This window comes from Tasmannia lanceolata, unplaced genomic scaffold, assembly GCF_043159265.1.
Source record: "Tasmannia lanceolata isolate RefF3 unplaced genomic scaffold, GAP_Taslan_0.1 ptg000015l, whole genome shotgun sequence".
Classification (NCBI taxonomy): domain Eukaryota; kingdom Viridiplantae; phylum Streptophyta; class Magnoliopsida; order Canellales; family Winteraceae; genus Tasmannia; species Tasmannia lanceolata.
Genome location: NW_027518692.1, coordinates 36,789 through 55,333, shown reverse-complemented (window position 1 = coordinate 55,333; position 18,545 = coordinate 36,789). Strand labels below are relative to the sequence as shown.

Below are 18,545 nucleotides of genomic sequence, written 5' to 3'. Positions count from 1 at the left end.
CCCTCTTCCTTTTCTTTCTTTAGGAAGAAGCCTTTTTAGTGTTTTAGACATCTACCCCTGCACATCAATATCCTATTCATTGCAGTGGCGATGAAGGCGTTAGCCCAAGCCCATCCTTGGAGGAACTCACTATGTCATGGTAGTACCCTCTTTCTTTTTCCTCCATCCTCTTTAGGTAGAGATAGGTAGAGATTTGCTTAGACCTTTAGACATTAGTAGCCCTTTCATTGCAACGGCGATGAAGGCGTTAGCCCAAGCCCATTATTAGGGGACTTGCTCAGTCCAAGTCGCACTCCCCTCTCTCGTTTAAAAGACTTGCCCAAGTCTTTTAAGATGTATATCCCTTAAGACCTTAGGTTCCCCTATTCATTGCAAGGGCAATGAAAGATCTATCTAGAGCCTTCTTAGGAGACAGGTCGTGTCTCATTTATTTGAGTGGTTATCATCATTTTAGAGAGACAAGCTATGTCTCAACAGAAAAATCAAACCCTTTTAGGGAGACAAGCTATGTCTCAACATGAATGTCTTACCCTATTAGGAGACAAGCTATGTCTCGTGCAGAAATGTCTTATCTTGTTAGGAGACATGCTTTGTCTCATAGAAAGTCAAACTATTTCAGAGAGACATGCTTTGTCTCGTAGAAAAGCTTACCCTCAGGGAGACAGGCTATGTCTCATGCAAAGAAAGTTATATCCTTTAGAGACAAGCTTTGTCTCATTAGTAAATCCATCCATAAGAGACATGCCATGTCTCTTTAGTACCTCTCTTAGAGTCACCAGTTTGAGAGTCAGTTCTTTAGCATAGGAGTCTGTCCTTAGTTAGAGAGTCAGTCTTTCATGAGTCAGTCCTATCATCATAGGAGTTAGGATTCTTTCCAACCTCTAATCAAATCATTTGTTTTTATCCAGTCTTGCAAGGTATAGGATGCTGTCCAACCCTTGCAAAGTCGTGATTCTGTCTTTTCCCCCCGCAAAGCATAGGATGCTGTCCAACTTTTGTGGGATATCAGGAGTTTGTCCTCCCCTTATGATGATAGGATTCTGTCCTCTTGTGTCAAAACAACAAAAACAATTCAAAAACCAAAAATCTTAAAAATCTTGAGTCATTCAGAGTAGTTAGGAGAATATTTTATGAACTACGTTGGCTTGATCCCTTTCCGCAGGGTACGTAGTGCAGCTTGGGATTCATATCCTAAGTCCAGCCAAACCTTTAAGAATAAATATTTAAACCTTCAAAAAAATACAAAACTTCTTTAAAACCTTTTCAAAAAGATCTTCCCCTAGAGTTAGGAGTCTGTCCTAGCTGTTTGGGGTGTTTTAGAGTTCGGAGGCTGTCCTGATTTGTATTGATATGGTGTGTCCTGTCGTGTGAGTGTCCCTAGAGTTAGGAGGTCTCGAGCTGATCGGTTAGATTTTTAGTCGAACCGATGGCTAGACTAGGAAGCATATAGTCAGCCAATGGTTTTCATTAGGTTGCACAGCCTAGATACACTTAGGATGTAGGGCCCACCTGCATTAGCTTAAGGCTAACCAACTTGCATTAGTTAGGGCATATAGAGAGTCCTAAAAATTACAATTGACAGGAATTTAAACAATTGTGCAAAAAGCTTTAAAAATCAGTCGAGTCTAGTGGATCGAGTCTGGGATAGCGGTTCTAGATGGTTAGGCATCGTAGTTTAGAATAGGTCATCGAACTACGTTGACTCTGATTCTTTCCGAGGCCGGGATACGTAGTGCAGCCAGGGTGGATGGCCATTCTGGTCCGAGTCAAGTCCTGCATTAAAGTTTTAGGATTTGTTTTGTCCAGTCATGTATAGAATTGATTTGTGTTGTGTGTTTTGCTATGTTTTCTTCCTTTCATGTACAGATCCTATACCTTTAGCTGTAGCATGCATGTGTTTGCACACCAGAACTCATACACCAATTAAGTATGACATTCATAACCTAGTTATTCTCAGATGACACTTATTTCATTTCTTTTATGTGTGCTTATTAATCATCTCCGAGACATGCATGATTAGAAACACGTCTTCTCGGAGATATTCGTTCCCATTTCATATGACTTTCGCCCAAAATTCTTCAAAATCAATAAGTAAATGGCATAAGAGACCAGGTGGTTGCACTTGGGCGGACGAGGTGCTCTTCGGACCTTCCAAATTCGTGACCAGGCACGAACCTTCTTTTTATATCTCTGGTTATCCGTTGCAACAGAGCATAGTATGCCATCTATGGCCCACTTCCTTGGATGGCAACTCTTCTTTGATTAAGGTACGCCTCGAATCTGGGCTAGTCCTCTAATCGAGAGGTATCTCACCTTTTATCGCCACTCATGCGGTGAGAGGCACTTCTTTCGAGAGTTCCTTGGTAGAGCTCTCCATTCACGTGGATGACCCTGAGACAGACTCGTGTGGGGCTCGTCCCCCGCCTCTCTCGGATCGGGGTCCACACACAGTTACCTAAATCTTTTGCAATTTGCCCTTGTCTCCTCGATCTCACCACCTAAAACCACAAAATCGATGAATCTAAGAACAAAAACAAGATTATGAGAGATTTGAAATCAGAGATCTTCTCCATTGGATTAGGGGAAAAAAAGAAGTAAGAACAGATCACGTGATATACTTACCATTAATAGACGAAAAATGGATCGAATCGGATCAGATCAGCTCGGAGAGATTAAAAAGTCATGAATTTTCAGAGCGCTGTTTTTCAATCTCTGGCTGTTAATGGCAAAAATCGAAGGGCAGAAAAAAGAAAAAGAAAAAAAGAAAAAGAAAGGGGAAAGAAGAGCCAAGAAAAAAGAGGAAGGGTTTCGGAGGTTTCCCGATTTGTTCTCGTGAAAGAGTATATAGACCGGGACTTTCGGATCGTCGCTCGAAGCGAACGAAGCATTTGTATACAAAAAGCGCGCCACATGGAGTAAAATTAGCAGTTCTTATATTTTTTTGTTTTTCACTTTCCTTTCAATATCTACTTGCCTTATATAGTGGGCGGTGGTAAATTCGCACCCACTGTAGGATAATTCGCTCCACTGTAAACGTTAAAAAGCATTAAAGTCTGCCACAAATGACATAACTCAACTAAAGTGGTGCGAATTATCCTACAGTGAAATATGTTACATTCATGGGTACAAGACACCATCCCTAACTCGGAACACATGAGAGAGGGAGATTCAAAACTTAGAATAGACTCCGGACAGAGCACTAAACCTAAGAGTTCAAACATAAGAAAGAAACACTGTGAATTAAAAACTATGATAACATAATAAGGGTATAACACAAGTTGCAACAAAAACTATCATAACCTAAAACCTCTTGATTCACAATTACAAATGCATACGGCCAGAAACTTATTTGTTTCGTAATCCTGTGAGTACTAGTTTGGCACTAGATCGCCTAATTGAAATTGTGGACATAAATGGCAGCATTAAAAAATAAAAAAAATAAAAACATGTTCCAATTCTAACCGTCATAATAAATTCTAGTAACATTAGAGGCAAACTGACCATGAAATATACAGGCCAAATGTTGTAACCTGCAGAATTACTCTATAACGGGAATTAAAACCATGAGCGCCATCTGAAGCATAGCAATTTTACGATCTATAACAAGAAACTGCTCAAATCAAAGTAATTCCAAGACACGTTCAATGACAATCCAAATCTACCGAAAATTAAATCTACAAAAATGCTAGAACTTTTCTTTAGGTTTTCTTGAGATAAATCTTCAATGCAACATTAAAATAAATCTCTGCATTCTAACATAAACCTGTGACATTCATAATCAGATAGGAAACATGAAAACTGCAGGAGATTGATAAGTCGAAAATTAAAGGGAAAAAAAGTATATGCAAAATTACCAGATCACAGTTATTTCTCTCGAAATCAAGGATCTTGATAGCGAAAACCTCGTTGAATGGAATACAGAGGGCGCGAAGAACAGAGGCACTAACACCTTGCCCTACCTCCTCCAAGAGCTTATAATCCTCAGCACGGATCGGATATTTCTTCCTCTCCATGACTTCCGCCTCTTCGCGGATCGATTTAACAGAATTCAGCTTCTTCATGCCGGAGAAAATCACAGTTACCTAAATCTTCTGCAATCTGCCCTTGTCTCCTCGATCTCTCCACCTAAAACCACAAAATCGATGAATCTAAGAACAAAAACAAGATTATGAGAGATTTGAAATCAGAGATCTTCTCCATTGGATTAGCGGAAAAAAGTAAGAACAGATCACGTGATATACTTACTATTAATAGACGAAAAACGGATCGAATCGGATCAGATCGGATATATTAAAAAGTCATGAATTTTCAGAGCGTTGTTTTTTAATCTGCGGCTGTTAATGGCGGAAATCGAAGGGCAGAAAAAAGAAACAGAAAAAAAGAAAAAGAAAGGGGAAAGAAGAGCCAAGAAAATAGAGGAAGGGTTTCAGAGGTTTCCCGATTTGTTCTCATGAAAGAGTATATAGACCGGGACTTTCGGATCGTCGCTCGAAGCGAACGAAGCATTTGTATAAAAAAACCGCGCCACATGGAGTAAAATTAGCAGTTCTTATATTTTTTTTGTTTTTCACTTTCCTTCCAATATCTACTTGCCTTATATAGTGGGCGGTGGTAAATTCGCACCCACTGTAGGATAATTCGCTCCATTGTAAACGTTAAAAAGCATTAAAGTCTGCCACAAATGACATAACTCAACTAAAGTGGTGCGAATTATCCTATAGTGAAATATGTTACATTCATGGGTACAAGACACCATCCCTAACTCGGAACACATGAGAGAGGGAGATTCAAAACTTAGAATAAACTCCGGACAGAGCACTAAACCTAAGAGTTCAAGCATAATAAAGAAACACTGTGAATTAAATACTATGATAACAGAACAAAGGTATAACACAAGTTGCAACAAAAACTATCATAACCTAAAACCTCTTGATTCACAATTACAAATGCATATGGCCAGAAACTTATTTGTTTCGTAATCCTGTGAGTACTAGTTTGGCATTAGATCGCCTAATTGAAATTGTGGACATAAATGGCAGCATTAAAAAATTAAAAAAAAAACATGTTCCAATTCTAACCGTCATAATAAATTCTAGTAACATTAGAAGCAAACTGACCATGAAATATACAGGCCAAATGTTGTAACCTGCAGAATTACTGTAAGCCTAATGGTTTCTACCTTGGCATTCCCATCTTATTTTGATGATTCTAATACACAAGTGATTTATGATCACTATTGTGTTTGATTGTCTAAGTTGTAGATCACATTGGTGCTAAGACAACATTGCTTGGATTAAGGCCAAAGAAGATCTCATTGGACCACATCATCGAAGACCAAGACAAATGAAGACTTGAAGAATCGCATTGAAGATTGAAGTCAATTTAGATTGTAAAAGATCCAATCTTAATTTAGATTTTAAGAGGCATAATTAAATTAATCTGACACACCCTAAATGTTTAAGAGATTGCCTTTGTGGTGTTCCAACACCTTGGAACCCTCATAGCAATCCCAACTTGGTGTAAAGTTGGAAGCCTAAAAACAGGAATTGAAAAACTGCTTAACATAGGCTTCTCGGAACTCCGAGAAATTCCTCAGAGCTCAGAGCTCGGATCTCCGAGACATTCCTCGGAGCTCCGAGAAAAGGTCCAGTAGACATTTTCTCAATTCTGTTTGTATTCCCGGAACTCCGAGAATTTCTCGAAACTCCGAGAAATATTCTCGGAACTCCGAGAACACTATAACGGTCGATTTTTAGCCGTTGGAAATTTTCCAGGAATTACAACAATGCCCTTGAACGGTCATATTTAGCTTTTCCTATATATGGGCATTCCAAACATTCTAACAAAGAATCCAAAGGCTCTAAAACTATACTTGAACATCCTAAGACTGATCAATGCTTGTTTTTGTCTCTCATCCTCTAAGATTAGGATTTGGATCTATAGGCTCAATTTGTACATCTTCTACAAAGTTGTAAACCCTTGTGAGGGATTATTTTTTGTTCTTTCTTTCTTACTCAAGAACTTGTATCGGGCGAGTGTTCGGAGAAGCGTAGCCCACTCTCCGTGGTGAAGATCGCCACCAAGGTTAAAGGCGGTTGGAATTGTAATCGGCATTGATCTTCGCCGAAGTTAAGAAGATCACATAGTGAAGCCATCAACGGGTTTGGTTGGTGGAGTGTAGTAGGCCTCACGTTTTGAGGACCGAACCACTTTAAATCTCGAGTGCAATCTCTCTTACTCTTGCTCTTAATTTGCATTTGCACTTTAGATTTAACTTGTGTGCTTGAATTTCATTGTTGATCTCTTAATCTTCCATAATTGGGTTTGAGTTTTCAAAAGGTTAAAACTTGGTAGAAACCTAATTAATATTCAATCCTCATAGTTGCCATCTCGGGACCACCCTTGGAATTTCACTTGGTATCAGAGCCTTGGCTCTTAAAGATTTTCTTTTCTCAAAATCTTTGGTAAATTTTTTTTAAAATTTCAACAAGGGAAAGATCATAAGATCTTTGGCAACTTTCTAATTGTGAAATGGCAGACAAAAATGGAACCGGACTTCCGGAGGACCATTCCACAACTAGACCTCCCTTCTTTAATGGGTCCAACTATGGACATTGGACGACAAGGATGCGCATCTATCTTCTTTCGATAGATGTGGAACTTTGGCATATTGTTGAAAATGGATACATTTTGCCTTCCACACCATTTGAAGAATGGAATACGGTAGAGAAAAGGCATGCTAATTTGAATTACAAAGCTATAAATTCCTTGTTTTGCGCCTTATCTACTGAGGATTTTAATCGAGTTGCTCTTTTTGATTCCACCAAGATTATTTGGGATACACTTGCCGTTACCCATGAGGGAACATCTCAAGTCAAGGACTCCAAAATAAACTTGTTAAAGAGCAAATATGAAATGTTTAGAATGGATCAACATGAAAGCATTTTCGAAATGTATACCCGATTTTCTAAAATTTCTAATGAATTAGCTAATCTTGGTAAATCTTATCCTACTGATGAACTTGTAAGTAAGTTGCTTAGGTCTCTTCCTCCATATTGGGATCCAAAGGTAACCGCCATACAAGAATCAAAGAATCTCAAGATGCTAACCATGGAGGAGCTTGTAGGATCTCTTATCACTCATGAGATGCTCCTCACTAGCCGACAAGAGGAGAAGAAGCCAAAAGAGAAAGAAAAAGAGAGTAAATCCTTAGCACTCAAGGTAAAAGCAGACTCATCATCCTCAAGTGAGGCGGATAGTGATGAAGAAGAAGCTTTAAGAAAATTTAAAAGCTTATGGAGAAAGAAGCATAAAAAGGACAAAAAGAAGAAGAAAGTGAAGTTGAGGGAGCTATAAGATGTTACAATTGTAAGAAAACTAGACACAAAAGACCGGAATGCCCTCTTCTCAACTCATCCTCATCAAAGTACAAGGGAAAGAAGGATTGGAAGAAGCATAAGGCTCTTGCCGCCGGTTGGGATGCATTAAGCATGTTGGGCAAGAGTTCAAGCGAAGGGGAAGATAAAAAAGATGATCTTTGCCTCATGGCACTCTCCCATGAAGTTGAGGTAAATTCTAACCCCTCTTGTTTTTCATCAAGTAGTGATAGTGAAAAAATATCTTATGATGAATTATGCTCAACCTTACATTCTCAAATTTCTAAAAATAAAGTTCAAAAGAAATCTATTTCAAAATTAGAAAATGAATTTAATTTTTTGATAAATGAATCTTCTTCCAAATTTCAAGCTCAACTTGAAAATTTTAAACTTGAGATTGAAACCCTTAAGGGTATTTTTGGATGAGAAAACTTGCCAATTAGCACAATTTCAAAATATGGCAAGCTCTTCCAAATCTTATGAAGATGAAACTAATGATTTTTTAAATCAAATAACCCATCTTCATAATGAAAATGAACGGTTAAGATTATGTCTCCATGGATTCTTAAATGGTGACAAAATTATTGACATAATCCTAAAAAAGGCTAGTCATAAACCTACTCATGCATTTTATGATAGGACTAGTTTATCTAATCCTCATGTTAGATGCCATTATTGTGGAATAAATGGTCATTACCAATTCCAATGTGCATCTAAGATTAGGGATTATGGTGGAACCAAGAAATCTTGGGTTCCAAAAGCCCCCATATGATCATCTTCATATGTGCTTAGATTAGGGGCTTATGCTTAATTTTGAATATCTTTTTATGGTTAATTTAATACCCCCTCTTGTATTGAATTTGTTTTCCAAATAGGGGGAGTTCTAGGTTTGTCTTTTTCCTTGAAAAAGGGGGAGTTTTAAAATTGCATATTTCATCCCTTTGTTTCTCTTTTACCCCAATCTTTTTGATTGATGCCAAAGGGGGAGAGAATTCTAGTGTAAGGAAATAAATGTGCTTTTTATTGGAAAATCTCTTGTGCTTGTCATCATAAAAAAAGGGGGAGATTGTAAGCCCAATGGTTTCCACCTTGGCATTCCCATCTTATTTTGATGATTCCAATACACAAGTGATTTATGATCACTAATGTGTTTGATTGTCTAAGTTGTTGTAGACACCCCATTTTGACCGTACCCTAAACCTCACTTGTTTGAGCAAAACCCCACCAAACCAATGTTTTAAAACTCCAAATTTCACCCCAAGGTAGGTTAGGGTCCCAGCAAGGTCCCTGCAAAATTTTATCAAAATTCGAATTTGTTTGCCTAGCGAACGAACCGAAGCAATGAGCGTGGTGCAAATCCATAAGGGGAGTAGTCTACCTAGTTTAGGGGGTGGCCTGGAAAGAAAGAAAATCAATGTGTTAAAAAGTAGAGGGGTGTCCCTGGGCAGCTAAAAGGCCTAATTTTATTTCTTTAATTTTTCGTTAAAAAACTTTTACCAATGGGCCCCTTTTTCTTATAAAAAAACAAGTTTAAAGATGCAAATAGGGGTGCAACTTATCCAAATGAGGGCTGTCCGAGGGGGGGATGAAAATGTCATTTTTTTTATATATACACCATCGACCAAGGCTTCTGGGGAGGGAGGATTTTTCATTTTCGTAGAGAAAAACAAAGAGAAAAGGGGATCTGGGCTGACCTTCGTCTATGGCTTGATTCCGATCATCTTCTCCATGAATTCCGGTCTTCTCAACTAGTTATCATCATCACTGAGCATCACCTACCTTTTCCGTTATCTTCTCCGACAGGATTCCGGTCGGAATCTGTGCAAGCTCCAACTATTTTTTTTTTTTCTTTTTTTCTTCCCTTCACTCAAATGTCACTTAGATTTTTTCAATTTCATTATCATATAAAGAGATCTGCAAACCCTAGCTTTTGCCTTAGCTTTTGTCCTTGATTCCTCCGGTCTTCTTCTCCGGCTAATCATCTCAGGCGAGCTTATCTTCTCTGCCGCCATGGACATGAGAGACCTGAGATCCAACCTTTAATTTGTTCCCCTCTTCACCATCACCATTGATAATTCCATAGAAATAGACAAACGACAAGGAGTTGGAACACTGAAGGTCTTGAAGGGTTGGCATTAAAACTAGTTGAAGGTGATCAAAATGCTAGGAACTGGTGGCGAAAGCTAGAAGTTATCCGTGAGCTCTTAGAAGGAAATCTGGAAAAGGCTGATCACTTGGAGGGTCTCATATATTCTGCTATATACTTGAAATGGATCAACACAAGGCAGATTCCATTTTTTGAAGATGGAGGCCATCACAAGCCCAATAGGCATGCTGAGATTTCCAGGCTCATATTTCGCGAACTGGAAAGAATTTCCTATGGGAAAAATGCATCTCCCCAGGATATACTTGTCATTCGCAAAATTCATCCCTGTTTGCCATCATTTAAGTCAGAATTCACTGCATCTGTTCCTCTAACTCGAATAAGAGATATTGCTCACCAAAATGATATCCCTCATGATCTCAAGCAAGAAATCAAACATACAATACAGAACAGGCTTCATCGGAATGCGGGCCCAGAGGATTTGATTGCCACAGAGGCCATGCTTGCCAGAATTACCAAGAATCCTGGGGAATATTCTGAACCATTCGTGCAACAATTCAGGATATTTCACAATGAGCTTAAAGATTTTTTTTAATGCTGGCAGCCTCGCCAAGCAACTTGAGTCAATTAGGGAATCTTTGGATGGACAGAGCTTACTAAGTCTTAGTAAATTTTTGGAGTCCAAGAAGAGTTTGGACAATTTCAAAGAATCAAATGGTTCCTTAAGAAGTAATGGCATGACTTTAATTATGGAAACATTACATTCTTTGGCGGCTCTAAGAGCAGTGATTGGAGAAAGTGTCGAAAGTGGTCTTAGAAATGATACTCCTGATGCTGCAATAGCAATGCGTCAAAAGTGGCGTCTATATGAGATTGGCCTTGAGGACTATTCGTTTGTTTTGTTAAGCAGATACCTCAATGCACTAGAAGCTATGGGAGGGTCATCTTGGCTTGCACAAAATTCCACATCAAAGAATGTTAGCTCTTGGAACCATCCACTCGGTACTCTTATCAATGGCATTCGCCATGTGGGACTTTCTGGTTGGAAGCCAGAGGAATGTACGGCTATTGAACATGAGTTCATTGCATGGCAAGAAAAAGGTCTATCTGAAAGAGAAGGTGATGAGGAAGGCAAGACTATTTGGGGATTGAGGCTCAAGGCTACTCTTGATAGATCCAGGAGATTGATTGAAGAATATTCTGAAGTGCTTCTTCAAATTTTTCCACATAAAGTCGAGAAGCTGGGGAAAGCTCTTGGAATTCCTGAGAACAGTGTTGGGATGTTCTCGTCCCCGGAACGACTCAGGGAACCCTTGTACAGGAGCTGCCTCACCTGTCTTATCTTAGTGTTAGGGCCCGGCAAGAAAAGGTTGTCTTTGTGACATGTGAAGATGATGATAAGATTTCAGACTTCCAAAAACTTGATACAAAAGTTGTGAGATTTTCCAAAATCGACTTGATTAGAGTTGTTGTTTGGGATGAGACCACTTTAAAGTGCGCCCATGTTAATTTGCATATCGTATAAGAGGTCAGTCACTTTGAGAGGTAATTGGAGGATTATAACACAATCCGAGGAAGGTATTTTTCCTTACAGTCATTTAATCTCTGTTATTCTGATTTTTTTTCTTTCTTATGGTGCTTTATTTGCTGTTAGGAATGTGCTTGTGTTCTTGTGGTTATTTGTGTATGTCTTACCATCCATTGAATTGAACATGATCTCAGGGTAAAATAATTATGATGACATGCATCACAATAGCTCTAGTTCATCTTCGTTCTTAGTTGTTTTGGATCCATTTTTTGTAGTTGCAATGATGCGTCTCATAGATTACTTGAATATTTGAAGAAAATTTGCTTTGTAAATTTGCATGTTTGTAGAACTAATATGCCCTGTAGTAATTCATGTTTAAATTGAATTATTTGCCTTAAGGAATTATCGGGTGATGAAAGTGATAGCCCAAGCCCATCTTTTAGGGACCTGCTCGGTCATAGTAGCACTCCCCTCTTTTGTTTAGTAGGCTTACCCAGCCTTTTAGATATTTTAATCACATTTAGAACCCTTCCCTCATTGCAAGGGCAATGATAAGGTTACTTGGAGCCCCATAGGAGACATGATTTGTCTCATTTGTTTTAGGCGTGTCTTTTCCTTTTGACATGTTTTTATCTGATTGGCATTCCACTCGTTTGTGATCATGCTAGTTTACTTGTTTGTGACCGCGCTGGTGTACCTGTTTGTGAGCACGCTAGTTTACTTGTTTGTGAATCACACCTGTTTACTTGTTTAGCATCTTTATTTCGGAATATGTTTCGAACTACGTTGGCTTGATCCTCTTTCAAGAGGTACGTAGTGCAGCTTGGGATCCACATCCCCAGGTCCAGCCAAACCTTTAAAAGTAAATTTGTCAAACCTTCCAAAAATACAAAAAACTTCTTCAAAACCTTTTCAAAAGATCTTCCCCTAGAGTTAGGAGTTTGTCCTAGATATTTGGGGTGTTTTAGAGTTAGGAGTCCGTCTTGATTTGTATTGATATGGTATGTCCTGTCGTGTGAGTGTCCCTAGAGTTAGGAGGCCTCGAGTCGATCGGTTAGACATTTAGTCGAACCGATGGCTAGACTAGGGAGCATATAGTCAGCCCATGGTTTTCCTTAGGTTGCACAGCCTAGTTACACATAGGATGTAGGACCTACCTGCATTAGCTTAAGGCTAATCAACTGGCATTATTTAGGACATATAGAGAATCCTAAAAATTACAATTCACTTGAATTTAAGCAGTCATATAAAAAGCTTTAAAAAAAATCAGTCGAGTCTAGTGGATCGAGTCTAGGATAGCGGTTCTAGATGGTTAGGCATCATAGTTTAGAATAGAGCATCGAACTACGTTGACTCCGATTCTTCCCGAGGCCGGGATACGTAGAGCAGCTGAGATGGATGGCCATCTTGGTCCGAGTCAAGTCGCATTAGAGTTAGGATTTGTCTTGTCCTGTCATATATATAGGATTGATTTGTGCTTTATGTTTTGATGTGTCTTCTTACTTTCTTGTACTGACACTATACCTTTAGCTGTAGCCTGCATGTGTATGTCCACCAGAACTTAGACACCCATTAGGCATGTCACTCATAACCTAGCTTTGCTTAGGTGACACATTTTTCGTTTCATTTTGTGTATGCTTATTTCTTTATCCTCAGGAAATGCATGCTTAGGTAGACGATTCCTGAGAATTGTTCCTATTTCATATGATTTTTACCCAAAATTCTTTGGATTTAATAATAAATGGCATAAGAGACCAAGTGTTGCACTCGGACGAATTGGAGGCGCTCTTCGGACCTTCTCCATTCGTAATCAGGCACGAACCCATTCATTTATGGTTATCCGTGGTATACAGAGCATATTTTTTTTAGGGATCCATGACCGTATACCATGGATGGCGACTCTGAGTTTTGTTTTTGTTTTGAGAGTTCCTTGGTAGAGCTCTCCGTCACGTGTGGATGATCCAAGAGGCCGCTGGGGGCTCGTCCCCCACCTTTCTCCCGGATCGGGGTCCACAGTTGTAGATCACATTGGTGCTAAGACAACATTGCTTGGATTAAGGCCAAAGGAGATCTCATTGGACCACATCATCGAAGTCCAAGACAAATGAAGACTTGAAGAATCGCATTGAAGATTGAAGTCAATTTAGATTGTAAAAGATCCAATCTTAATTTAGATTTTCAGAGGCATAATTAAGTTACTCTCACACACCCTAAATGTTTAAGAGATTGCCTTTGTGGTGTTCCAACACCTTGGAACCCTCATAGCAATCCCAACTTGGTGTAAAGTTGGAAGCCTAAAAACAAGAATTGAAAAACTGCTTGACATAGGCTTCTCGGAACTCCGAGAGAATTCTCGGAGATCCGAGCTCGGAACTCCGAGACATTCCTCGGTGCTCCGAGAAAAGGTCCAGTAGACATTTTCTCAATTCTGTTTGTATTCCCGGAACTCCGAGATTTTTTCTCGGAACTCCGAGAACACTATAACGGTCGGATTTTTAGCCGTTGGGAATTTTTCAGGAATTACAACAATGCCCTTGAACGGTCATATTTGGCTTTTCCTATATATGGGCATTCCAAACATTCTAACAAAGAACCCAAACACTCTAAAACTATACTTGAACATCCTAAGAGTGATCAATGCTTGTTTTTGTCTCTCATCCTCTAAGATTAGGATTTGGATCTATAGGCTCAATTTGTACATCTTCTACAAAGTTGTAAACCCTTGTGAGGGATTGTTTTTTGTTCTTTCTTTCTTACTCAAGAACTTGTATCGGGCGAGTGTTCGGAGAAGCGTAGCCCACTCTCCGCGGTGAAGATCGCCACCAAGGTTAAAGGCGGTTGGAATTGTAATCGGCATTGATCTTCGCCGAAGTTAAGAAGATCACATAGTGAAGCCATCAACGGGTTTGGTTGGTGGAGTGGAGTAGGCCTCGCGTTTTGAGGACCGAACCACTTTAAATTTCAGGTGCAATCTCTCTTACTCTTGCTCTTAATTTGCATTTGCACTTTAGATTTAACTTGTGTGCTTGAATTTCATTGTTGATCTCTTAATCTTTCATAATTGGGTTTGAGTTTTCAAAAGGTTAAAACTTGGCAGAAACCTAATTAATATTCACTCCTCATAGTTGCCATCTCGGGACCACCCTTGGAATTTCAATTACTCTATAACGGGAATTAAAACCATTAGCGCCATCTGAAGCATAGCAATTTTACGATCTATAACAAGAAACTGCTCAAATCAAAGTAATTCCAAGACACGTTCAATGACAATCCAAATCTACCGAAAATTAAATCTACAAAAATGCTAGAACTTTTCTTTAGGTTTTCTTGAGATAAATCTTCAATGCAACATTAAAATAAATCTCTACATTCTAACATAAACCTGTGACATTCATAATCAGATAGGAAACACGAAAACTGCAGGAGATTGATAAGTCAAAAATTAAAGGGAAAAAAAAGTATATGCAAATTTACCAGATCACAGTTATTTCTCTCGAAATCAAGGATCTTGATAGCGACAACCTCGTTGAATGGAATACAGAGGGCGCGAAGAACAGAGGCACTAACACCTTGCCCTACCTCCTCCAAGAGCTTCTAATCCTCAGCACGGATCGGATATTTCTTCCTCTCCATGACTTCCGCCTCTTCGGGGATCGATTTAACAGAATTCAGCTTCTTCATGCCGGAGAAAATCACAGTTACCTAAATCTTCTGCAATCTGCCCTTGTCTCCTCGATCTCACCACCTAAAACCACAAAATCGATGAATCTAAGAACAGAAACAAGATTATGAGAGATTTGAAATCAGAGATCTTCTCCATTGGATTAGGGGAAAAAAGAATTAAGAACAGATCACGTGATATACTTACTATTAATAGATGAAAAACGGATCGAATCAGATCAGATCGGTGAGATTAAAAAGTCTTGAATTTTCAGAGCGCTGTTTTTTAATCTGCTTCGGCTGTTAATGGCGAAAATGGAAGGCAGAAAAAAGAAAAAGAAAAAAAGAAAAAGAATGGGGAAAGAAGAGCCAAGAAAAAAGAGGAAGGGTTTCGGAGGTTTCCCGATTTGTTCTCGTTAAAGAGTATATAGACCGGGACTTTCGGATCGTCGCTCGAAGCGAACGAAGCATTTGTATACATAAAAGCGCGCCACATGGAGTAAAATTAGCAGTTCTTATATTTTTTCGTTTTTCACTTTCCTTTCAATATCAACTTGCCTTATATAGTGGGCGGTGGTAAATTCGCACCCACTGTAGGATAATTCACTCCACTGTAAACATTAAAAAGCATTAAAGTCTGCCACAAATGACATAACTCAACTAAAGTGGTGCGGATTATCCTACAGTGAAATATGTTACATTCATGGGTACAAGACACCATCCCTAACTCGGAACACATGAGAGAGGGAGATTCAAAACTTAGAATAGACTCCGGACAGAGCACTAAACCTAAGAGTTCAAACATAAGAAGGAAACACTGTGAATTAAAAACTATGATAACAGAACAAGGGTATAACACAAGTTGCAACAAAAACTATCATAACCTAAAACCTCTTGATTCACAATACAAATGCATACGGCCAGAAACTTATTTGTTTCGTAATCCTGTGAGTACTAGTTTGGCACTAGATCGCCTAATTGAAATTGTGGACATAAATGGCAGCATTAAAAAATTAAAAAAATAAATAAAAACATGTTCCAATTCTAACCGTCATAATATATTCTAGTAACATTAGAGGCAAACTGACCATGAAATATACAGGCCAAATGTTGTAACCTGCAGAATTACTCTATAACGGGAATTAAAACCATGAACGCCATCTGAAGCATAGCAATTTTACGATCTATAACAAGAAACTGCTCAAATCAAAGTAATTCCAAGACACGTTCAACGACAATCCAAATCTACCGAAAATTAAATCTACAGAAATGCTAGAACTTTTTTTAAGGTTTTCTTGAGATAAATCTTCAATGCAACATTAAAATAAATCTCTGAATTCTAACATAAACCTGTGACATTCATAATCAGATAGGAAACACTAAAACTGCAGGAGATTGATAAGTCGAAAATTAAAGGGGAAAAAAAGTATATGCAAATTTACCAGATCACAGTTATTTCTCTCGAAATCAAGGATCTTGATAGCGACAACCTCGTTGAATGGAATACAGAGGGCGCGAAGAACAGAGGCACTAACACCTTGCCCTACCTCCTCCAAGAGCTTATAATCCTCAGCACGGATCTAATATATCTTCCTCTCCATTACTTCCGCCTCTTCGCGGATCGATTTAACAGAATTCAGCTTCTTCATGCCGGAGAAAATCACAGTTACCTAAATCTTCTGCAATCTGCCCTTGTCTCCTCGATCTCACCACCTAAAACCACAAAATCGATGAATCTAAGAATAGAAACAAGATTATGAGAGATTTGAAATCAGAGATCTTCTCCATTGGATTAGCGGAAAAAAAAAGTAAGAACAGATCACGTGATATACTTACTATCAATAGACGAAAAACGGATCGAATCGGATCAGATCGGAGAGATTAAAAAGTCATGAATTTTCAGAGCGCTGTTTTTTAATCTGCGGCTGTTAATGGCGGAAATTGAAGGGCAGAAAAAAGAAATAGAAAAAAAGAAAAAGAAAGGGGAAAGAAGAGCCAAGAAAAAAGATGAAGGGTTTCGGAGGTTTTCCGATTTGTTCTCGTGAAAGAGTATATAGACCGGGACTTTCGGATCGTCGCTCGAAGCGAACGAAGCATTTGTATACAAAAAGCGTGCCACATGGAGTAAAATTAGCAGTTCTTATATTTTTTCGTTTTTCACTTTCTTTTCAATATCTACTTGCCTTATATAGTGGGCGGTGGTAAATTCGCACCCACTGTAGGATAATTCGCTCCACTGTAAATGTTAAAAAGCATTAAAGTCAGCCACAAATGACATAACTCAACTAAAGTGGTGCGAATTATCCTACAGTGAAATATGTTACATTCATGGGTACAAGACACCATCCCTAACTCGGAACACATGAGAGAGGGAGATTCAAAACTTAGAATAGACTCCGGACAGAGTACTAAAGCTAAGAGTTTAAACATAAGAAAGAAACACTGTGAATTAAAAACTATGATAACAGAACAAGGGTATAACACAAGTTGCAACAAAAACTATCATAACCTAAAACCTCTTGATTCACAATTACAAATGCATACGGCCAGAAACTTATTTGTTTTGTAATCCTGTGAGTACTAGTTTGATACTAGATCGCCTAATTGAAATTGTGGACCTAAATGGCAGCGTTAAAAAATTAAGAAAAAAAACATGTTCCAATTCTAACCGTCATAATTAATTCTATTAACATTAGAGGCAAACTGACCATGAAATATACAGGCCAAATGTTGTAACATGCAGAATTACTTTATAACGGGAATTAAAACCATGAGCGCCATCTAAAGCATAGCAATTTTACGATCTATAACAAGAAACTGCTCAAATCAAAGTAATTCCAAGACACGTTCAATGACAATCCAAATCTACCGAAAATTAAATCTACAGAAATGCTAGAACTTTTCTTTAGGTTTTCTTGAGATAAATCTTCAATGCAACATTAAAATAAATCTCTGAATTCTAACATAAACCTGTGACATTCATAATCAGATAGGAATCACGAAAACTGCAGGAGATTGATAGGTCGAAAATTAAAGGGAAAAAAAAGTATATGCAAATTTACCAGATCACAGTTATTTCTCTCGAAATCAAGGATCTTGATAGCGACAACCTCGTTGAATGGAATAGAGAGGGCGCGAAGAACTGAGGCACTAACACCTTGCCCTACCTCCTCCAAGTGCTTATAATCCTCAGCACGGATCGGATATTTCTTCCTCTCCATGACTTCCGCCTCTTCGCGGATCGATTTAACAGAATTCAGCTTCTTCATGCCGGAGAAAATCACAGTTACCTAAATCTGCTGCAATCTGCCCTTGTCTCCTCGATCTCACCACCTAAAACCACAAAATCGATGAATCTAAGAACAGAAACAAGATTATGAGAGATTTGAAATCAGAGATCTTCTCCATTGGATTCGCGGAAAAAAAAGGTAAGAACAGATCACGTGATATAGTTACTATTAATAGACGAAAAACGGATCTAATCGGATCAGATCGGAGAGATTAAAAAGTCATGAATTTTCAGAGCGCTTTTTTTTAATCTACGGCTGTTAATGGCGGAAATCGAAGGGCAGAAAAAAGAAATAGAAAAAAAGAAAAAGAAAGGGAAAAGAAGAGCCAAGAAAAAAGAGGAAGGGTTTCGGAGGTTTCCCGATTTGTTCTCGTGAAAGAGTATATAGACCGGGACTTTCGGATCGTCGCTCGAAGCGAACGAAGCATTTGTATACAAAAAGCGCGCCACATGGAGTAAAATTAGCAGTTCTTATATTTTTTTATTTTTCACTTTCCTTTCAATATCTACTTGCCTTATATAGTGGGCGGTGGTAAATTCGCACCCACTGTAGGATAATTCGCTCCACTGTAAATATTAAAAAGCATT

At 38.6% G+C, this 18,545-nt stretch overlaps 1 long non-coding RNA gene across 4 annotated transcripts; it reads right to left on the bottom strand.

The window, feature by feature from the left end:
- Nucleotides 1–3,581: 3,581 nt before the first annotated feature.
- LOC143847469 (uncharacterized) lies at nt 3,582–18,098 on the bottom strand. Of its 4 annotated transcripts, none has more exons than XR_013235056.1 (4): nt 17,731–18,098; nt 16,111–16,381; nt 14,483–14,753; nt 3,582–4,125 (listed from the first exon to the last, which is right to left on the bottom strand). It is a non-coding gene; the product is annotated as an uncharacterized LOC143847469 (long non-coding RNA). The 4 variants fall into 4 exon arrangements; XR_013235058.1 differs by lacking the exon at nt 17,731–18,098 and adding an exon at nt 16,505–16,712; XR_013235059.1 differs by lacking the exons at nt 16,111–16,381; nt 17,731–18,098 and adding an exon at nt 14,877–15,043.
- Between the last annotated feature and the right edge of the window lie 447 nt (nt 18,099–18,545).